Genomic DNA, 24,173 nt, shown 5'->3' with positions numbered 1-24,173 from the left:
TAGTGCCGTAAAAAGAAGTCATGTCCTGTCTTCCTCCAATTCTACTCCACTTCAAAGAAGTTCCCTGATGGATGCAGTGCTGCACATTTCTGTGGAAGCCAGATTTGCAAGGTTCAGGTAGAAATATGCAGCAGTGTTGACTCAGGGGAATTTTCAATCACAGCAGCAATTTGATGATTATTGCTGCAGCTCAGAAGACCCAGGCCAATGCTTCAGTTCAATGACCTTGATGAAAGCTCATCGACCTGAAACCTTAACTTTGTTTCTCCCTCTCCACAGATGTTGCCTGACCTGCTGAGCACTTCCAGCACTTTCTGTTCTTACTTTTAAACCACTCCCTGGGCTCAGTCTCAAATGTATAAAACGCTGGTTAGGCCACAGCTGGAGTATTGCGTGCAGTTCTGGAATCCACAGTCTCTCACTCAGGCAGTCACTGTCTCATTCTCTCTAACACACTCTCTCACTCTGTCACTCTGTCACTCTCTCACTCTTTCACTCATTCTCTCACTCATTCTCTCTCTCAACCACTCTCTCACTATCTCACTCTCTCCCACACACTCGCACTTGCACTCACCATTGAGGGAGAACTGAGATTGGGAGGGAACATAGGAATTGAACCCTTAGAACCAGAACCAGAACTAGAGCCACCTGTGGAAGAAATAAAGCCAGAACCTGTTTTAGGGGTTAAAGTTGCTGGGGATCCTGTGGCAAAATCTCCACCCCTCCATCTGCTGATCCAGCATCTGTTGTAGCCAAGGATCCCAGGATGTTCTCCTGGGCTTCAGTAACAAGTAAGTATCTGCCTGCTAGTGGCATTGTCCCCACCACTGGAATCCCACCTCATTCTATCAAAGTCCTGGCACCACTGCCCAAACTGGAGACAAAACAAGACAAACAGATCAATAAATTAGAGAACAGCAGAGTGTGCCACCACAGGGCACCAGGTCAGGTCACAGTGAAAATGACCAGGGGGTACAGAAGCAATCCAATAACCAGACCGTCATCAGTTATTGGTCGGGAACCTGCCTCAGGATATTGATGAGACAAAGCTGAAAGAATTTTTCGCATGCTACACATGATGATGTGGCGGAAGGAACTCTATATCAATATGAAGTGTAGTGGCCAGAGAGGATCGGCAGGGCTGAAGAGGTGAGGCACCAGGCACTTTACATCTTACCTTGTGCTCCTGCACCTTCTAGCCAGGTCTGAAGAAAGAAGAGTGAAGATTAAGAAAGCAGCACACGACAACAACAAGGTCCAAACAGAAGTCCACGAGGTAGGCAAGGAGGGAGTGGGGAATCTGGCACTTCCTATTACCTGGCCAATGAATACTGTTGTTCAGAACAATAGCAATCATTGGCCAATTAGCCTGCCATGTCCTCAGTCTGGGCTTCCACTACAGCACTCAGTTGTTGCGTGGCTTCTACTTATGCTGCAATGGAAGCTGATACATCAGCCATCAGAAGCTGCACCATGGTCAGATCATGGTGTTATGGAGTTGGCTGCCACTTCCATGATGGAAAGGATGGGCTCCATGCATGTGCACAACCCTGTGCCAAGTTGAAGTTGCCGGACTCCTCCATGCTCCCGTACAGTGACAATAGGTTCCCTGGCAGACCTGCCAAAGCACCGAGCATTTCTGTGTGCATACCCACCAGCCTTTTTCTATACATCGCCTCATCAAAGTCCTCAGCTGAATGCTGTGCACCAGATTGCATGTGCCACCTTTCCCCCTAGTGAGCCGGTGTTTGCAGTATCCTTTCCCCCTCGCCTGGCTGCAGGCCACTCGTGCCCAGTGATTCACCACATGAAGATCCTGCCTCTAATCATCCTGTAAAGTACGCGCAGTGCCAGTATCTGAGTTGATGGCTGTGAATGTCAGATCAAGTGACATTGGGTGGAATCTTCCCTGACCAGTAGGGGTGGTTTTGGAGGTGGTACCAGGAGCAAATTGTGAAATTGTGCATCGTGCTGCTCCCTGGAGTGTTCCTTCCACCGAGCACTCTTGCTGAATGCAGGTTCTAAGTGGCAGCGGCTACTCACTGGGTAACCAATTAGGGCCATTGAAGGACCCACTTAGGCAAAGGTGTAAACCAGTATTCTATGGTGTTGGCTCAGTCCCCCTGGTTGGCCAGCAGCAACTGGGAGGCAGCCTCCCAGCGGAAGGTTGGAAGACCACTGATCCCTCATCTCTCAAACCACTTGCAAAAGATAAACCCCGGCCATGACCATTCCTGTGGAGAGATTTCTGCTTCACAATGATGTCATGAAGGGCTGTGGGCCTTGCATATTTCCAAATCTAAGACCGGCTTCTGAGAATGCCTCTATTTTGCAGCGCCCATGCGCTCCCCTGCCTGCTGAACAGTGATCACAACTCCTGATGGGGCTGTTGCCCGTCAAGTGCTGCAGCCCTCTGATTGGTCCTCTCTGCCTCAGGAACCCATCCAAACTCCCTAACTGGGTGATGAATGTGGAGGCGGTCTCTTTACTGGCCACCTCCCGGAAGAATTCCTCTACCCGCACACCTCTAACCCCTACGGGGTTGGGACCAGGAAATGGTGAAGTACCTTGGGACATTTTATCATGTTAAAGAAGCTATATGTCGTTGTTGTAATTTAGTGCACACTGTTTTCTATTTGTTTTCCCAGCAGAAGTGTTGCAAGCGGCCACTGTACAGATTATGCTTTTTTTGCTCTTACTTTAAAAGAGCAAATATTGGGTTCTTGTATGAAACCCTGGCCAGGATTCTACGGCCCCGCCGCAGCATGTCAACCTCCAGCGGATGCGGTGAGCCATTTAAATCTCCATTCAGTTCAGCGGGACCGTAATATCCCGCCAGGTGGGAGGGGCCATAAAATCCTAGCCCCTGTGTGTTTTTGTTCTTGGAGGAAGAAGAGGCTAGAAAAAGGGCTTTAGTAGAAATGCTGTGACAGAGATATGTATTATGTTTGAACAGGACCTGTCCTCAGAATACAGCACTGCCAGTGACAGTGAGGATGACCACAGCCATTAATTTCTACACATCAGGATCCTTCCAGTCTCTTACAGAGGACAACACGCACATGTGTCAGCCTAACTCCATAGGTGCATACATCAGCGGGCTGGTAATGTTGTCTTTTAAGCCTCGGAGATATGCAGAGATGACACATAAACTTCTACGTGTGTAACAGGGGTGTTATTCAATGCTTTAAAATGTCTGTTCTCTCAGGCTAACAGCAGCTTGCCTTAGTTTAGTTTCTTTTTCTAAGTGACCACACCTAAATTGAACTAATTATATGCAGTGAGCAATCAAGAGACACACATAATCAAATACTGAACAGATGAACACTACAGGTAATATTGTATCAGGCATCAAATATGTTGAATCATATTAAACTTTGGTTCCCCTAAAAATCGACACTGGCAGCAAATGCCAACAAAATGCCAGAATATGGTTAGTGTGCACAAAAGGGACAGGGAGGTTGCGCATAAGCTGTGTGTTAGCCTCATAAGGCGCTGACTTTAATGAAAATAAGGCAGTCAACACAGAAAGTGAATAAAGTGCCTGAACAGTTCACCAGCTGCATGGTCCAATTAGAATAGATGCTCAATATGCGGTTATATCATATTTAAAAAGAAAGAAATTGCCACCATGACCACCCAATGTCACCAATGACATCTTTGGCACCGATGCCCCCAAGGCTCCATGTCTCCTTGACCTTTGACTTTCCGCTTTGCCTGATTCCACTCACCCATGCGAGAAAGTGCATGGTTTACAACAAGCACCCAGCACTTCTGGGGCTGGCAATGCAGCTTCACTGCTCTCGTGCATCATGAGAGATGTGCCCAGAACAGCAGAAAATTATGCAACTGAACTCACTTTTCTTCATCTGGCAATATCAGTGATCAATCTGCAGGTGAATCACCTCTGGGTGATTGAGGTACTATTTTTACAAGAGACAGCTAAATGATTTCCAAAATGATTCCCATGGACAACCACTGCTGTGACATCATTTCACATGGCTGGATTTCCTCAATTTTAACGAACACATTTGGCCCTTTGGGTACCGGTTTAAAATTCCTACGCTAGATGAACTGTAACAGATATAAACCAACCACAACTTACCTGGCACCTTTAATGTAGAAAAAACATCCCAATGCACCTCACAGAGACATAAAGGGAAAAAATGAAAGTGGAGCTAAAGAAGGAGATATTAGGAGTGTGGCAAAAAGCTTGGTCAAAGTGGTTGATTTTAAATCAGGTGTTAAAAGAGGAGAGAGACATGAAGTGGCAGAGAGGTTTAGGAAGGAAACCCCAGCTGGGGTACACAAGTAGCCAGAGCTGACAGAGCTCCGAGCTCTTGGATATAATTACAGACATAGCGAAGGATGAGATTTTGAAAGGATTTAAACGCAAGAATGAGAGTTTTAAATTGGAAATGTTAGGGCCCAGGAGCCAAAGTAAGGTAGGAGAGACAGCTGAATAGATGGTTTCAAATGTAAAAGCCGATGGCTGTTGGAGACAGAGTGGTCCTGAGGTAGTGAGAGTTTTTTGGCTGAAGAGGGTGAGGACCAGTGCAATGCAAACATCTGGTGATGGGTGGCTAAACCAATTGTGTGCCTTATATGCCAACTGTGCATCCCCTAGACTTAATGGAATGAAGCTAAGGGCCATGCTGAAGGAATCAGAATTTAGAAAAAGCAATTTTAAATGACCTAAGGGAGAGATTTTACTCGGTGGGTACAGAAATAACAGGTTTGGAAAGCAATAGCAGTGTATGTATGGTAAGAGGTACAAACAAGAAAGTGGTCAGAGATGGCCTTGTCTGTGATCGATACCATGGAGAGAGAAAGGTTACATAAGATGGTAAGGTCAAGGGGAAAGCTGTGATATGGGTAGGAGAGTTTATGTGGAGGGAGAGGTTAAGGGAAGACAGGATGGCGTTGAAATCAGAGTAGAGAGGGAAAGATGAATTGAACTGAACATTGAAATGACCAAGAATGAGGATTTACTCAATGTACACCCTAAAGCAGGAAGGAAAGCTCAGTGAGAAATGCAGGATGGAATTGGGTGAGTGATGGAAAGTAAGCATAATAAAGAAGAGGTGGGAAGGTTAGAACAAGATGAGAGGCTCAAAGAAGGTAAAGGTACCAGAGGAGTAGGAGGGATACTAAGGGCCACGCCACGTGGCAGTTTGGGTGAGGCAAGTGGCGGAATGTATAACCAGGCAAGAAGGCTTCAGTAAGGAGAAAGCTGTCAACTAATAATAAGAAAGGTGTTCATCAAAGCCAGTATGTTAATGGAATCTTCTACAGGAAGCTCCTAGAGGGCAAATGGTTTTCCTCAAATGAATGGACATTCTGGAGGGAAATACAGAAGGGCAATGATTGCTGGCAGAGTCTGCCGGGGTAGTACTAAATGGAGTGAGCAAGACTGGAAGAAAGTTGGCAAAATTAGCACCCTGGGGATACACTACATCGGAGTTCTATCAACATATACTTTGTGTAAAACCAGGGGCATAGAACGATGCATGTCAAAGTCCACTAACCTATCAGCAACCATAATGTCTTCATCGTCTGGTGACCAATGGTATCACTCATTATTTGCAATGAAGATTGCAAGATCAGCCAAGGATACTTTTGTATTCAGGCATTGTGGATTCTAGCTGAGCCTCATATCTAACCAGGGATATGCAACCAATAGAATCATAATTCAGCACACCATACAAATCTTGAAGTAATGCTTCAGATGCTTTGACTGGTCAAGTGATTATTCTGCAATCCTGGCCTGTGAAAGTCCTGTGCATCATTCAAGTGTGCTGCATGCTACACAATTTTGCTCATCAGTGAGGTATTAACATAGAGTCATAAGGAGCACAGGTTTGTGCACCATAAAACCACTGCCACTCCCTTAGGACAGTGCCGCAGCAGTACTAATGATCTATAGACCACAAGGCATAGGAACAGAAATAGGCCATTCGGCCCATCGGGTCTGCTTTGCCATTCAATGAGATCATGGCTGATCTGATAATCCTCAACTCCACTTTTCTGCCTTTTCCCCATAACCCTTGATTTCCTTACTGATTAAAAATCTGTCCATCTCAGCCTTGAACATACTTAATGACCCAGCCTCTACAACCCCCTAAGAATCTTACACATTTCAATAAGGTCGCCTCTCATTCTTCTATACTCCAATGTTCAGGCCCAACCTACTCAACCTCTCCTCATAAGAAAATCTCTCCATACCTGGCATCAAACTAGTGAAACTTCTCTGGACTGCCTCCAATGCCAGTACATATTTCCTTATATAATGGGACCAAAACTGTTCACAGTATTCTAGGTGTGGTGTGGTCTAACGAGTACCTTGTATAGTTTTAGCAAGACTTCCCTATTTTTATATTCCATTCCCTTTGAAATAAAGGCCAACATTCCATTTGCCTTTCCCATTACTTGCTGAACTTGTATTAATGCACAAGAACCCCCAAATCCCTCTGTGCTGCAGCTTTCTGCAGTCTATCTCCATTTAAATAATATTCAGCTCCTCTATTCTTCCTGCCAAAGTGCATAACCTCACATTTTTCCACATTGTATTCCATCTGCCAAGTTTTTGCCCACTCACTTAATCTGCCTATATCCCTCTGTAGACTCTTTGTGTCATCCTCACCACTTGCCTTCCCACCTATTTTTGTGTTATCTGCAAACTTGGCGATAGTACATTCACTTCCCTCATCCAAGTCGTTAATATATATTGTAAATATTTGTGGCCCCAGCACTGATCCCTGTGGCACTCCACTAGTTACAGGTTGCCATCCTGAAAATGCCCCCCTTATCCCAACTTTCTGTCTTCTATTAGTTAGCCAATCCTCTATCCATGCTAATATTCTACCTCCAACACCATGAGCTCTTAATCTATTAAGTAGCCTTATGTGAGGTCTGCTGGAGAACAGATCACTGGACTATTGTGAGAGCCTGCATGCCTCTTTGAGCACTGAGACCAGCAGTCACGAGGACAGCAATTCGACCCAGCATGGCAGCAAGCATGGGTCTAATGACCTCTGTCTGAGCTTCCCCTGCAGCACTGAGACTTTGATTGACATTGTGCCTGTGCTGCGATAGAAGCTAAGACAATGGCCTCCAGATCTTGCATCACAGCTGGGTCCACAAATGTTGTCATGGACTTGGTCCCACTTCCACGGTGAAAGGGATGGGCTCTGAGCTCAGTGCGATGCCTTCAGCCACATTGGAGCCAGATTCTTTAATGCTCCTTGACAGAGACAGGAGGCTGTCTGGCAGGCCTGCTAATGCACCAAGCATCTCGATTTGCATGTTCATCAGCATTCTCTTGTATGCCGTCCTATTGAATCCCTTATCTGAGTCCATTAAAGCAGCACTTGTTTGTGAGCTTGCCCTCTAGGGAGCTGATAGATGAACTGTCCTACCCCCCTAGCCTTGCTGCAGGCCTCTTGTGTCAGGTGACTCACCATGTGCTGATCCCAACTCTAGACTATCCTCTAAGGTATGCACACTGCAAATATCTGAGCTGGTGGCTGCGAGAATCAGGTCAAGTGACAGTGCTTCTTCGCCAGAGATACAGTGCAGCTCTTGCACCTCTTACTGATGCTGCACTGGTAGGCCATGTAGAAGTTTTTGTGCACCTGAAAACAGAAAATCAGAAGTAGAAGGTTAGGGTGAGGGAGGGGAGTTGAGTGGAAAGCAGGAAGTCCATAGTCACAGCATCTTCAGCTTGCACTTCATGAAAGATAGCCGGATGAATGTGAGGTGGGATTTGAGAATGACCAAAAAGCAGGAACATGCCATCAACCTGAATATTCTTGGCTGCACTGGGCGCAACAGCCCCTGCCACAGCTGGCCTCATGATGCAGACCACTGTCTCCATCAGTGTTCCTAGATTATGCAGCTGTGCCTGTCCCCCTCTGAGGTCTGTTCTGCTCCCTATGGTTATGGGCCACCTTGTCCTGCAAGCGAGAGGCAGATGCCAGTGATTGTTTTGTACTGTGATTGGGTGCTGTGCCTGCCACAGCTGAATAGCTGGAGGTATGAGGAAGCAGCAAGAGGTAGGTGTAAGATTGGCATCATTGGGAGTTGTGAGAGGGTAATGTATAAAATCTGAATGTTAGGCTTGAGTCCTGGAGACCGCTGATGGCTGAGTGATGGGGGTGTAGCGCACTGAGCAGTGTGAGAGGTTGGCAGTGTGGTGGCTGGAAGATGTTAAGTGGAGATGCAATCACTGACCTTGACTACACACATGGTCTTTGAATTTCTCGCTGCACTGTTGCCAGGCCCTCATGGCCAGACTCCATGAATTGACCTCCCTGGCCAGCTGCTCTCACTCCCTTCTGATGATGTTCCTCAAGAGCCCCCTACAGTAACATGGCTTCTCTCCTCCTGTTAATTGCTTGGACTAAGGCTTCCAGCACTGCATCCAAGAATCTGGGAGCCGTTCCTCTTCCATGTTGTTCCATTTGCTGTGCTTCCCCTTATAGCCAATTCCTGCAGAGACAGTCAGCAGCAACTTCCTTACAATTAGTGCAGCTCCCATTTAAAAGGGGTAGGCTGCCTTTAAGAGGGGCAGGCTAGCTGCAGCACATGCCAACCATGCACACTGTTAGATCCCCTGTTGAGCATCCAGTTAGCCAGGAGCATGGGTCATACAGACTGAATGGTAGAATTATTCAAATGAAAAGGCAGCAAAATGTTTATGCACTGCCTACTTCAATGGGAAAAGACATGGACAAATTACAAATTGTGACCCTTATGCCTGAAAATGAGAGCAAACCAATTTTTTGCCCTTTGTATTTAAGCCCAAAATTAATAGCAGAGTCAGTGCTGTGAGATCCTGGGTGACAGAGGTCGTGCCCTACCTAACTTCCTGTGGGTCAATGGAACTGTCTAAATTTCGGGCCCAATATTTACGGTAGAGAAAACAAAAGGAAATATTTTGCAAATATACACCTGCCACAATATATGCAGTCCTGCACAAACCCAATGTACACTGGTAGTGTATATTGGGAATTATATTGCAAATAAAATTATATATTAATGGCACTGAGAGAGAAATCCAACTGTTTCATTAGCCAGGATTTTATGGCCCCGCCACTGCGGGTCTCCCCCGGCAGATGTGGTGAACAATTTAAATCTCCATTCCGTTCAGCGGGACCATAATATCCTGCAGGACTGGAGGGACCTTAAAATCCTGGCCATTGTTTTTGTTTTTTCGCACAATTTTTACTCCTTTTTGTTGGGCAGAATGTTGCCCTTGTCGGGCAGGCTCAGCGGGGGAGGTCGGGAAGCCGACTGCCACCTGCAATCGAGGCCTGAAGGCGATTTCACACTGGCTGGCCAATTAAGGCCAACCCAGCGTGAAATGCGAGCAGCAGCGTCAGCGCTGTCTGTGTTTGGAGGGAGGAAGGCGAGCAGAGTGAGTGCAAACTTCATGCACGTATGCGAGTGAGTGCTTGAAAATCTCCCTGGGGCACAGAGCTGCCTCAGGGAGATGAAGAGTTTCAAAAAATAATAATACAGAAATTAAAAATATTATAAAATGTGTCCCCACATCTGACTCTGTCACATGAACAGGGACATGTTATTAATTAAGTTTTAAAATTTTTATTTCATTTTTATTTGCATTAGGAAATCTCATCCCATCCGTGGATGATGTTTCCTAAAAAGTGCAAATGCTGCTTGGCCTTTTCACTTGCCCACCAACCATAAGGTTGGATGGCAGCGAAAATTTTCTTTTTTTTTACCTTGTTAATGGCCTTAATAGGCCTTTTGACTGTCGGCAGGCGAGCTGCTGACTCTAGCGCGTGCCTGCCGACCGAACTATTTGCAACTACTCATTGACGTCAACGCACGTCATTTTATGCTCGAGCGGATTGGGGCACACCCGCCCACCGAGCTAAAAATTTTGGCCATTATTTTTATTATTATTGGGGATCTCTTCAGCCCCAATGCTGTGTTGTTACCTCTGCTACTGAAGTTGGGCGGAGGTAATGTTTTCACCCCTGTTTGTCAGTCTGCTGGTCTGTAAACAATACATCTCAAAAACTAATATAAGGATTTCAATAAAACTTGGCACACAGATAACGTCCGGCCCAAGGAAGAACTGATTAGTTTTTGGCAAAGATGTGAATCCGGATCCTGGAATCCTTTAAAGGGTGCATTAACATTGGGCAATAGGGCAAATTGACTTTTTTTTGGAATGTTGTGGGATGTTTTATTTGCAACGTTGTTAATTGTTTTACAATGTTGTGCATTGTCTCAGCTACTGTGGTGGAATTTGCCACAGCCGTCAAAATGTGAGCACAGTTTTCAGAGCAGGTTGTTGGCCTGAAGCCTCCTCAGTGAGATGGAAGCTCTTAATAAAAAGATTTATTTTTTAAGCTTTGTAATTACAGAGCATCAACCAGGCAGGGAAAAGCCCCAAGGAAGAGCTGCGTAATGATAATAACGTTGAATTGACACAGTGTGGTGAAGATGTGCATTCTACTGAGTACTAATAATATAAATAATGGGCAAAATTTTCACTTGTCCTAGTCTGTGATCAGGCATTGAGTACTCAGAACTGCTCTGTGGTGACATGACCATTGATTGCCCCACCAACCCCACCCTCAGCACATCAATCTGCATAGCTGAAATCAGAAAACTATCTGCATATCTCTGCCAAGAAAAAGAGGGCCTAAGTATTTTTGTAACTAATCTATGATAGCATTTTTTAAAAGTTGCACAAAAATGTATTAATTCTGATTTATAGCATATACAAATGTATAAATAATCTTTCAGCTGCAAATGGGAATCAAAATTCATTAGGCCATTCAAAATTAAATTTAATCATCACATAATAAACTTAACAAGCAAATTGCAGTGAGTTGCAGGGACATTGGATCCCATAGCAGCTGGCAATCCTAAACCAGACCTGATTTCCATAGCAACACTGCAATGCTGAAATAAACCTGATAACACAAATTGCACCCCAAGGGAGGTGTGACTTCCACTGAATGCTCCAATTTTCCATGTTGTTTTGATTTCATTTGGCTATGAAGAATACTTTAATACTCTATGGATGCACTTATTTAGGTAGGGGAATGGGAATAATTTAGCATATTTGTCCTTTCATTCTCTCAGATCGCCAACCACTAGTTCCCTGGTGAAAAGGCAATTAGTTGCCCAGCTTCTCTGATGCTGCTTATCCGTTGACCACAAGGAGGCAGTCCAAGATGTCTTACCCTCTTATTTTCTCTCTTCGTTTTTGGGATCCTATTTGGTACTTCACCCTAATAACATAACTGTTTCCTGACTTTATATAATGGATAGGATATGGGGTTTGAGACTCACCTTCGGGCCAACGAGATGCTAAGATTGTGCACTGTTGAGATTGAGGAGACAGTAAGTAAAGAGTAATGGGATTGCAGAATTTCTGGCATAACTGAACAATACAGCTTCAGTTTGATCAATTTTGAAGTGTAAAACATTTTGGTTCACCCAAACTTAGGTCCAGATTTTGTTCCTGGGTCAGGTGCTCAGAAATGGGAGAACCCCTGGCTCTGTGAACCCCACCTTTAAAAATGTCAGGATGCAGTTCTTATTTTTACTCCGGCGGGGGGGGCGGCGGGGGGAACAGCAGATGGGAGCAGTGTGGGGTTTAATTAGGAGTCGGGTCCGCTGCCCCCGGAATGAGTGCAGAGGCGGGCTGCGCGAAAGGCCTGCCTCCATGCTCTGGCACTTTGCTGAATTAAACAAAAAATAGATTGAAACAAAGAACAGCCCTTCAACTCTCACCCACCCCCCTACACCCCACATACTCCCTTTCCCCATCCATGCCAACCTATGCCACCCCATGCCCCCACACAACTCCCCATACCCCCTCATATGCCCCTCATGCCAACCCATGCCCCTCTATCCACCCCCATGGACCCCCATACCCCATGCTAACCAATGCCCCTCTATCCAACCCCATGACCCATTATACCCCCTATGCCCCCCACATCCACATAGTCCTTTATCGGCCCTGTGCCAATTTAGCATCAGGTCATACCAACCCATGACCCCACACACCACCCTTTTCTCTTACCCTCTCCATGCCAGCTCAGCTAATATCATTTGACAGTTCTTTGACAGCTTGACAGTTCTTTGACAGTCCCAATGAGTTCAAGCACTTTTTTTTTAACGTACAATCATGTTTACTTTTAACAATCCCAAAGAGTGCTTTTCTTCTCTCAAAGGGTGCCTTACCTCTCCCAAAGGTGTCCCAGGACCATATCCAAAGGATTATTTTAGATCTCCAAAGAGGCACCCTGGCTTTGCAAAAAAGGTCCACCAAGTTCAGACCAGTTCTTACCTGGTGTAATTTGCATACTCCTGGCCTACCAAAATCCCACTTCAGTGGAGACAGCTGTAGATTTAAATGGCCAGCTGCTTCCTTAAACTACTCATGCATGAACCCCGGCCCAACCCCAGTCCTGCCCCCATGAAAATAGGAAGTGCCATGTTCGAGGACGAGATTTAGGATTACCGGGCTCGTCCGGAGAGCCTCTCTGTCATGGCAAAACTCTGGGTCTTGAAGATGCCATATATCCTGCTGGCCTAAGGAAACAGTCTGGACACACAAGATAAAAGTCCAGAACTTGGTTAGGAGACAAAAGATCAAAAAAAGAGGCTAGCGTAGTCATTAGAAGAGATTTATTCTAAATGATGGCTGTAACAGTGATACATGGTTTGAGTTGTGGTAAAAGAATGAGTGAATGCCTTTTCTAGTAGTTCCATGCTGGTTAGTGGTTCCAGGCAATCAAGGTACCCTTAGGCCAGTTACATCTGGGTGTCAGTGTCCTGAGAGGTTGTTATCGAAGGCTTCTCAGGTCTGTTGGTTGAATTTTTTTAAACTAAAAATTAAAATAAAACAAGAACTAAGCAAGTAAAATATACATAGGAATACATCTTGCTGGCTGATTAGCAACTGTTCACGTTAGTCATGTTCACAGGATTAATGCATTGATTAGAGTAGATAATTTGTCCGAACATAACTTTCTCCATTCATTTCAGTACAATGCCAGAACACTAACAGCATAAGTTCTGTGTTACCAGCATAAACTTGGCTTATGTTGATAAGTGCCATCCTGTTCCAAACTAGCACAATGAAATAAAGGCTTATTGCAATCCTAATAGCTATCTGTGAAACTATTTCTGTTTTCCATACAGTTTGGTTCTGACAGAACTTTAAGGTATAATATAATCTAACATATTTTCATACACAAATTTATTTCTATGGCTTAATTATCATCAGTACCTTATGTTTCCCATTTCTATAATCGACAATTTTTCTAGTGTAATATATAGTGGTTGCTTTTGCATGGAGGGTAATGGACTGCAACATCATTATGCCAAATTAACATGTACTGCTGAAAAAAAGATCCTCCCCACAGTGCCAATGACAGGTGACCAACTGCAGACGAGTTTGAAGAATATAGGGAAGCTTATTTCCATATGGAATTTGATTATTATCAAGACAACATGTTATACCTGAGTATTTATAAATATAATTACTTTTATTTAATAAATAGCTAAGTAGTGTCTGAGATTATAATTTTAATTACCTAACAAATAACCAAGAAATGGACAAAACCATGCTGCCCAAATAATGGTTAACAATAGCAAATAAACTCAGATTGCAATGCAAATTCGACCAGTTTAGTGGTTTTAAGAAGGCCAACTTTACAAAAATGTCTGAAGCTCTGACAAAAATTGTCTGGGCAGCCCTACTAGATAGGTAATCAAGTACTGAGGACAAATGGTTTCTACATAAAACTACTTTTAAACACAATGGACCCATGTATGTTCCAGTGATTAGAAGGAGGACATATGGCAAAACAAAAGCATTATGGCTGACAAGGAATGTGCGGAAGAAAATTCAACTGGAGCAGAAGGCATTCTACAAACTTGGGTTCTTTCTCTGAAATATTGTCTGTCCCAGGAGATCACGTGGATGTGTGGGACATGGGAGATGGGGGGAGGGGTGTTGTTTAGGGAGTCATAATGCTCTGGCCATTGTGGTGTGGCAAATCTTGATGAAGAAGCTGGTCTTTTTCTGCCTATAGGAACACAGGAACAGGAGTAAACCATTTAGCCCCTCGAGCCAATTCTATCCTTCAGTCAGATCATGGCTGATGTGTGCCTTAACTTCAAATATCCACCTTTGTACCATGTCCATGAATATCTTTGGCTAACAAAAATCTATCAATCTTAGTTTTAAAATTAACAATCAATATAGCTTATGGATGAGGTTTCCTAAAAAATGTAAAAGCCACTTGGCCTTTTCGCCTGCCTGCCAACCGTTAGGTTGGATGGGCAGCGTAAATTTCAAGTTAATTAGCTCGTTAATGGCCTTAATAGGCCTTTCAATTATTGGCGGGCGACTCTGGCGTGTGCCCGTCGAACGAAATACCGCACCAGTGCGCGATGATGTCGGGATGCACGCCCGACGTCATCACACATCATATTATGCTTGTGCGTGTCAGGTGCACGCCCGCACGCCAAACGTAAAATTCTGGTCTATGATTTTCACTATCTTTCCTGTAAACTTTAGAACCTGGTACATTTAATTCCCAGTCATGGCCCTCCGGCAGTCATGTCTCTGTGATGGCTACCATGCCATACTCTCCAAGGTGAATTTGTCCCTGCAATTCATTCAATTTTTTCTTATACTCCATGTGTTTGTATAACAAATATCTATTTGGGCCATACACTCTAACTTGTCCTTTGTCTCTAATGTTTCACTCACTTATTTTTTATTTCCCTCTGGTTTAATTACTTTACGCATCTTACTTTTTCCTTTACCTGTAGTGCCTAAATCACAATTTCTGACTGTTACTCCACTTTCTTCCCTTATGGGATAAGAGTGGAGGGCAATTAGGGACAGACAATAAATGCTGGCCTAGCCAACAATGCCCATATCCCATAAAATGAATAATAATAAAAAAGTATTATATTGCCTTTTCTGCCTGAGCCCTCTTCCCCATTACTAATTTAAAGTCCTTGTGATCACCCTATTTGCCCTTTCCATTAGGACCTTGGTCCCAGTAAAGTTCAGGTGGAGCCCTTCCCAACAGTACAGTTCCTTCCTTTCCCATTACTGACACCAATGTGTCATTGATGCTAACACTCTTTCAGCCATGTGTTCACCTCCCTAATCAGCTTATCCCTGTGCCAATATGCACATATGTGTAATAATACACAAATTATAGCCCTTGATGTCCTGCTGTTAAGTTAGCTCCTAGTTCCTGCTACTTTCAAACAGGACCACTTGCCTACTCTTCCCTATGTTGCTTGGTCCCAGTGTGGACCACAACAACCAGATCCTCCCCTTCCGTCTCCAAAATTCTTTCACGCCGATTTCAGATGTCCCTCTTCCTGGCACCAGGAAGGCAACACAATGTGGGATATTTGATCCTGTTTACAAAAGATTTTATCTGTACATTATTTGCAGAACAAAATTGCTTCTGGGGAAAGATAATTGATGATGAAGGTGTAATTAGTAGGAAAATGTACCTAACTTTACAAGAAAAACTGTTTGAAAGCTTGGAGTTAGAGATAATAAAACAACAGCTAATATACAAGCTTCACAATCATAAACCCAATCGCAATATTTGTGATTTGTATCATTCCAAAAGCAAGTTCCAATGAAGTTTCTCAGTTAATTGCTTCTTCTGTTTCTTTGTACTTAAAAACTCAAAAGTTTTTGCTGAGAAATCAATTTTGCACTAATCTGGGAAGTGCGTTTGGATCCCTGAGATTAAGGTCCGATGCTGTTCCCACATAGGGCCTTCAGGCCTCGCTTTCATAAAACTGGCCAGTCACAGACACCAATGGATGCAGCTTACCAGTTGGAGTTTCCTCAAAATCAACTGGCTCAGCTGCAGTTAGATCCTGGGGAAGAGAGGCACCCTGGAGAAAGGTGAGCATGAGCCACGCAGTTTCCTGCTCCTTCTGGCTCACATTAAGCTAGCCAATAATTAATAGATTTATTGGTTCCATGGCAGCCCTAAGCAGTAATTTTAAGGAGCACTGGTCAAGCCACTGCATACCCAGATAACGGAATGGAGAACTCACAGCATATGTATGACCCAATTTCTGCTGAGTTTGGGAGTACAGCCCTAAAATAGGTGCTATTGCCCTTATTAGTAGAATTCTTGCTTCAGCAATACAGAGCCCTTTGTCAGTCAAGAATCTATCTAACTCAGCCTTAAAAATATTCAATGACCTTGCCTCCACCATTCTCTAGGGAAGAGAGTACCACAGACTCATGGCCACCTGAAAATTCTCCTCACCTCCGTCTTAAATGGGGGTTCCTGATTTTTAAATTATGTTCTAGTCTCTCCCAAAAGGGGAAACATCCTCTCAGCATCCAACCTGTCAAGTTCCCTCAGGAGCTTAGATATTTCAGTAAGATCACCTCTCATTCTTCTAAACTCCAATGGATACAGACCCAACCTGTCCAACCTTTCCTCATAGGATAATCCTCTCATCCCAGGAATCAGTCGAGCAAACTTTCTCTAAACTGCTTCTCATGCAATTATGTACTTTCTTAAATAAGGAGACTAGTACGCAGTACTTCAGCTGTGGACTCACCAATACAACTGCAGCAACACATCCCTACTTTTATATTCCATTCCCCTTGCAATAAATGCCAACATTCCATTTCCCTTCCTAATCACTTGCTATACCGGCATACTAACTTTGTGATTCATGTACCAGGACAGCCAGATCCCTCTGTACCTCAGAGCTCTGCAATCTCTCCCCATTTAAATAATACGCCAAAGCAGACAAGTTCACATTTTCCCACATTGTACTCCATCCACCAAATTTTTGCCCATTCATTTAACCTTATGCTTCTTCACAGCTTGCTTTCCTACCTATCTTTGTGACATCAGCACATTTAGCAGCCATACATTCAATCTATTCATCCAAATTAGTAAGAAAGATTGTAAAAGTTTGAGGCCCCAGCATGGATCCCTGTGGCATTCCGCTCATTACACCTTGACAACCTGAAAGTGACCCATTTATGCCTACTCACTGTTTGCTATTAGTTAACCAACCCTCTATCCATGCTAATATGTTACCCATACACCATGAGCTCTTATTTTGTGAAAGAACCTTTGATGTGGCACTTTGTCAAATGCCTTCTGGAAATCTAAGTACACCATATCCACAGGTGCCCCTTTATTCACATTGGTTGTTACTTCCTCGAAGAACTTGAATAAATTAGTCAAACATGATTTCCCTTTCACAAAACCACATTGACTTTGCTTGATTGCATTGGAATTTTCTAAGTGCCCCATTATAACCTGTTTAACAATAGATTCCAGCATTTCCTTATAACAGATGTTAAGCTAACTGGATTGTAACTTTCTGCTTTCTGTCTCCCTCTCTTGAATAGAGGAGTTACGTTTGCTATTTTCCAATCTGATGGAACTTTTCCAGAATCTAGGGAAATTTGGAAAATTTAGTTCTAATAATTTTCTAAGTACTTTTTCTCTGGTGATTGTAATTGTTTTAAGTTCCTCCTTCCCTTTGACCTCTTGGTGAACACTTAATTCTGGGGTGTTATTTGTATCCTCTACACTGAAGATAGATGAAAAATATCTGTTCAATTCACCAGCCATTTCCTTATTTTCCATTGAGTATTGTTGAAAAAAGAGATGTGTCGAAGCTTTTTGTCTTGCACTCATCAGGACACTTTGCAAGAATACCAATATAAAGGGAAAACAACAATTATAAAACAACAATTACAAATAATACATCCACAGGGATGTGTAATGTTATCTTTCAGCTTAATTGACAGGCTTCGTGTGTCCTCCCACTGCACCCCACCCCCACTAGCAGTAGAGCTGCATGCAGCCAGACCATGAGTGACTCTGGAGGGAGAAGTGTGTGTGGCAGGGCCTTTTGGAGCCTCATGCAAACATTTTCCCACACACGCGGAGCCTCCCTTCATCACACTCATCTCACTGTCCCAAGCATTTTCAATGCTGCCTGCTGGGGTTCTCTTTCAGTTGTCCATCTGAGCTGACCTGCATCTCCCATTCACTGATCACACTCCCATGCAGTACTTGTGCCCGTCCAACACGAGGCTCCGCACGCTTTCGATTTCGACAACCATGGTACTCGTTGAGTTTCTGATCAGCTCCCCTGTCCTTTTTTCCTCCTCCAGTCACCCATGTCCTTTCCCCCATCACTGTCGACCTCCCCGGCTTCATTCCACCTCCTCACCGTCACCCACCAACCTGAACCCTTGTCCTTCCAGGATGTCAAGGTGAACGTTCATATTCCCTACTTATGTGAGAATTCCACCATCTACATTGACCCCCCTGACCACCTCCTTCCCACACCAGCGTCCATGTCTGTCATCAAGTCCCCACCAACCACCCTCACCATCCCTTCTACGTTACCATCACACCCTCAGCCTCCCACCTTTCCAGCTCCCTCTGCCCCTTCTCATACTCACCATTCCTTCCTACCATGCCAACGCTCAGTTCACTCCCCAGGGGGCAGTCATTGACTCCACAGACCCCTCCCTTGCATGTTCACTCGGAAATCCTCCCCCACCCTCACTCGGTCCTCCACCCTTACCCATCTCCCCACCCTGAAACCACCCCCCCTCTGAACTTCCTCCTCCCACCACCCCGGACACTTCCCCCTCTGAACTCCTTCTCCCCTCCGAACTCCCTGCCTTACACCTTCCTGTCCCCGGACACCTTCCCGCCTCCGAGCCCCCTCATCACTCCGAACTTCCTCTCATACACCTTCCTCCCTACTTACATCTGCCTCCCCCATGTCTCATTCTCCCCACCACACCCTCCTCCCCTGTGCTCTCTCCTCTCCCCTCCCAACCTCACCCCCTGACATCTTCGTCACCACCGCCCGACAACTTTGTCTCCCACCTCCTAACCTCACTCCCCTGCCCGGTACACCTTCCTCTCCTACTCATAGCTAGACCTTCCTCTCTCCCAGCCTCACTGATCATCCATAGCAGCCCATGGCCAGGAACGTGAAGTTCCGAAGCTGACCAGAGACATCAACGGAGGCCCCCCCCACCTTCCGTGGGCTGCTTCACGGCAGAGCCATGACCATGAGAATCTACCCAGCATGTAATGCACATGTTCCCCCAGGGTCCGGTATCTGTTGGGCTCCAGAATTTTCTGCTCCTCGGATATCCGTCATCTGAGCAAAGCCCTAATGGTAACTCTCAACTTCTGTACGTCACACTTGTCCAGACATATTTTAATTCATTCATTCACGGGATGTGGGCTTCGCTGGCTGGCCTACCCCTAGTTGCCCTTGAGAAGGTGGTGGTGAGCCGCCTTCTTGAACCGCTGCAGTCTATGTGCTGTAGGTGCACCCACAGTGATGTTAGGAAGGGAGTTCCAGGATTTTGACCCAGTGACAGTGAAGGAACGGCGATATATTTCCAAGTCAGGATGGTGAGTGACTTGGAGGGGAACTTCCAGGTGGCGATGTTCCCATGTATCTGCTGCCCTTGTCCTTCTAGGTGGTAATGGTCGTGGGTTTGGAAGGTGCTGTCGAAGGAGCCTTGGTGAATTCCTGCAGTGCATCTTGTAGAAGGTACACACTGCTGCTACTGTGGGTCGGTGGTGGAGGGAGTGAATGTTTGTGGATGTGGTGCCAATCAAGTGGGCTGCTTTATCCTGGACGGTGTCCAGCTTCTTGAGTGTTGTAGGAGCTGCACTCATTCAGACAAGTGGGGAGTTTTCCACCACAGTCCTGACGTGCCTTGTAGATGGTGGACAGGCTTTGGGGAGTCAGGAGGTGAGTTACTTGTCACACAATTCCTAGCCTCTGACCTGCTCTTGTAGCCACAGTATTTATATGGCTGGTCCAGTTCAGTTTCTGGTCAATGGTAACCCCCTGGATGTTGATAGTGGAAGATTCAATGATGATAATGCCATTGAACATCAAGGGGCAATGGTTGGATTCTATCTTGTTGGAGATGGTCATTGCTTGACACTTGTGTGGAGCGAATGTTACTTGCATTTGTCAGCCCAAGCCTGGATATTGTCCAGGTCTTGCTGCATTTGGACATGGACTGCTTCAGTATCTGAGGAGTCATGAATGGTGCTGGACATTGTGCAATTATCAGCGAACATCCCTGCTTCTGACCTTATGATGAAAGGAAGGTCATTGATAAAGCAGCTGAAGATGGTTTGGCCTAGGACACTACCATGAGGAACTCCTGCATTGATGTCCTGAAGCTGAGTTAACTGACCTTCAACAACCACAACCATCTTCCCTTGTGCTAAGTATGACTCCAATGAGTGGATTGGAATCATACCTGATTCCCATTGACTCCAGATTTGCTAGGGCTCCTTGATGCCTCATGTTCTTGATGTTCTGGGCCGGCGTCTTTTTCCGTTGGCATAATGGTGAATCTGGTGGGGGTATGATTCCGGTCGGGCCTTAGTTGCACCCCATAGTGGGATGCAAATCGGGTTCACGCTGACCTCCAGCGGAATTCACATTCCTCAATGGTGGACACCATCAGATGATCACTCTGTGTTTTCACGCTGGTGTGAAACCGATTTCTGTCCCTTATGCCAATGGAACCGGACAATTGATGAGGGTAGCGCAGCGGATCTGTTCTACATCGATTTTTTTGTCAAGGCATTTGACAAAGTCCCACATAGCATACTGGTCAGGAAAGTGAGATCCCATGGGATGCAGGGAAAGGTGGCAAGTTGGATCCAAAATTTCCTCACTGACAGGAAACAAAGGGTAATAGTTAATGGATGTTTTTGCGAATGGAAAACAGCTTCCAGTAGTGTTCCACAGGGCTCTGTGTTGGGACCCTTGCTGCTTGTTGTATATATTAATGATTTGCACATACATGTGGGAGGTATGATTGGGAAATTTGCAGATGACACAAAAATTGGCTGTGTAGTTGATAGTGAAGAGGATAGTTGTTGTCCCCAGGATGATATCAATGGTTTGGTTGAGTGGGCAGAAAAGTAGAAAGTGGAATTCAATCTGTAAAAGTGTGAGGTAATGCATTTGGGGAGGGCAAACAAAACAAGGGAATACTCAATAAACAGGAGGATATTGAGAGGGGTTGATGTAGTGAGAGACCTTGGAGTGCATGTCCGCAGGTCCCTGAAGGTGGCAGGACAGGTGGATAAGGTGGTAAAGAGAGCACATGGAATGCTTTCCTTTATTGGGAGGTATTGTATACAAAAGCAGGGATGCAGTGATGGAACTGTATAAAATGCTGGTTAGGCCACAGCTGGAATTTTGTTTACAGTTCTGGTCACTATGTTACAGGAAGGACATAACTGCCCTGGAGAGAGTACAGAGGAGATTTACATGAGTGCTGCCAGGGCTTGTAAATTGCAGCTATGAGGAAAGATTCGATAGGCTAGGGTTGTTTTCCTTAGTACAGAGGAGGCTGAGGGGTGACCTAATTGAGGCATAAAAATGATGAGAGGCCGAGATAGGGTAGACGAGAAAGACTTGTTTCCCCTAGCTGAGGGGTCAATTACCAGGGGGCATAGATTTAAGGTGATTGGTAGAAGGATTAGAGGAGACATGAGGAAAAGCTTTTTCACCCAGAGGATGGTGGGCATCTGGAACTCATTACCTAAATCGGTGAGGCTGAAATGCTCAACTCATTTAAAAGGTACTTGGATCTGCATCTGAAGTGCTGTAACCTGCAAGGTAATGGACCAGGTGCTGGAAAGTAAGATTAAAATGAGCGGCTAGTTTCTTTTTAATCTTTTTCTGCCTGGCACAGGCACTTTGGGCTGAATGGCCTCTTCCTGTGCCTTAGCTTTTCTATGGATCCATGTTTCTAATGTCTTGCATTTATATGGCAACTTTCATGACCGCTATATGTCCCAAAGTGCTTTCAAAGTCAATTAAGTTCTTTTGAAGTGTAGTCACTGTGGTAATGTAATAAAAAGAACCCTAAAGGTGAGTTCCATTCTTTTATTGTGGGAAGGGGAAAGGGAGGAATATTCCCCCATATTCCACAAACCATGCCTGGACCCCTGCCTCTCTGGCATGTACCTCCCCCTCCCAACCTACCTAGAAATCTACCTCCCACCAGGAGGAAGGCCAGCTGCAAAGGCTGATATTACTTCAGCTGGTAGCCAGTGAGCTGCCTGAAGGCACTTGGTTTCTAGCCATATCCCACCAGCCTGATGCAAATGAGATCAGATCATCCAAATGGAACAGAGCTCCCTGAAGGACTAATAAGAGTTCGGTCAGACTTCCAATAACCAGCTATCCTGGTTCTGCTCAGAGGGAAATCTGCCTAGATAAATCTAGCACAACTCAATAGGTATGTTGTGACATTATAATACAGTTTGAAAACTGATCCATTTGGCTGCCTGTCTTGGTCTTCCTTTGGCCCTTATTTTCTCACTCCAATATGAATATATGTTCGGAAGCAGCTGATGTAAGTGAAATTGCATATTCAGAGGAAAATATTGTGAAGAATAGACCACAGATGAAAATAATTCCATGCTGTTAAACCGAGATGGGAGAAATCTCTGTCCTAAACACACATATGTATTCCAATCACATAATTCCACAGGGATATGCCGAAAAAGAAGGAAGTACAAAGTGCTCCAATCTCTATGTGGTTTGCAACACAATATAATGAGTGCGCAGATGAAAATGAACAGGGGCAAATCTCTTTAAAAAGATGCAAACATTTATATGTATAATTCATAGAGTATCTGATTTTCAATATTCAGTGCTCATCCTTGAATCATGTAAACCATTATTAATATTAATTATATTTGAGCACCAGTATATTTTTCAATTAATATGAATTTAACCAATTAATCACTTGAAAATTTGCAAGATAATTTTTGAAATCCTAGCTGCTGAGTTATTGCCCTGAGATCTGAAAATCAAATAAGCCAAAAATACTTGCAAGAAATGTCTATATTTAAAAGCATTACAAGAACAACATGCATTTTATGAAGTGCCTGTATTAATTGTAGCAATGTGCCTTGCATTAATTATCAGTGAAATCTTTCCATTCGGCTAAGCTCTGTGCCTTAAAAAAAAAATCCCCCCCTCTTTTCCTATTCTAGATGTGTTACAATAAGAGGAAAAGCAGGTCACTTATCCCATCCATTCCAAGCACCAGCTCAAAGACATCCATCCCAAGGAAATTAGAGTGAGACAAAAGCACGCTGGTTTTATTTTTGAAAAATATACTTTATTCATAAAATATCTGGAAGAACATTACAAAACATTTCTAAATCGCCATCACAAAAAGTGCAACCAGATTCAACTTTTACACATGGATCACGAGGTGCTTCAATAAAATCAATGAACATTACAATCATTTCAATATGGTCATTACAGACAGTCAAACAGCGCAATGGTATTGGAGTTATCGACATACATCATGTCGCACTCTGAGGTGCTTCAGTACAATTATAATACGATTTGTATGCAATGCATACATTCATTGTGAGCCGTACAGCCAGAGGGTTCCATCCCTTTCCCAGCCCCTCGGTGCACTATGGCTGAAAGGTGTTAGACAGCGACCTTTAGCTTTAGCGCGTCCCTCAGCACATAGTCCTGGACCTTGGAATGTGCCAGTCTGCAACACTCGGTCGGAGACAACTCTTTTTACTGGAAGACCAACAAAGCACACTGGTTGACACAAAAAACTCCAGTGAGCACAAAAAGTTGATGACAGATTAGCAGGTACACATTGCTGGACAAAGTGTCAGGAGCCATTCCTTTTAGTTAAAGCACCTGGACACCTGAAACTCAGGAGCGTTGCATTTGAATGAAATGAGTGCTGGCTGAGGATCAAATGTTGGCGCGCGTATTAGAGGCCATATTTATTTTAACTCCATCCACTGGACAGAACAAGAGTTATTGCTCATTTCCAATCATGCAGCTATTTTAATGCTATTAATATTTCTGAGGGCTGTGGCTCACACCTGACTCAATGTCCTATGACTTAGATAAGACTCTGATGCAATTGTAACTGTTGACTGAGTGGGGTGCCTGCTGCAGATATTTCACTGATGGGCCCATCAATATAAGCATAAAACTTACCTTTCTGTGGCCTGTAGCAGCAGATGAGAAATCCTTCCAAACCTTCCTCCCACGATTTAATTGACCGGTCACTGGGTGAACTG

At 44.5% G+C, this 24,173-nt stretch overlaps 1 long non-coding RNA gene across 1 annotated transcript in view; it reads left to right on the top strand.

Annotated features, from left to right (window-relative positions):
* The window catches only part of LOC144686759 (uncharacterized), a 92,449-nt gene that overhangs the window by 45,967 nt on the left and 22,309 nt on the right, over positions 1–24,173 (top strand). Inside the window, exon 2 of the long non-coding RNA XR_013577984.1 lies at positions 2,957–3,104. This is a non-coding gene — a long non-coding RNA (uncharacterized LOC144686759). The remainder of the gene's footprint in view (positions 1–2,956; positions 3,105–24,173) is intronic.

This window comes from Cetorhinus maximus, chromosome 11 (genome assembly GCF_964194155.1).
Source record: "Cetorhinus maximus chromosome 11, sCetMax3.hap1.1, whole genome shotgun sequence".
Taxonomy (NCBI): Eukaryota; Metazoa; Chordata; class Chondrichthyes; order Lamniformes; family Cetorhinidae; genus Cetorhinus; species Cetorhinus maximus.
Note: the sequence above shows the minus strand (reverse complement) of the source record. Positions and strands in the feature narration are given on the sequence as shown.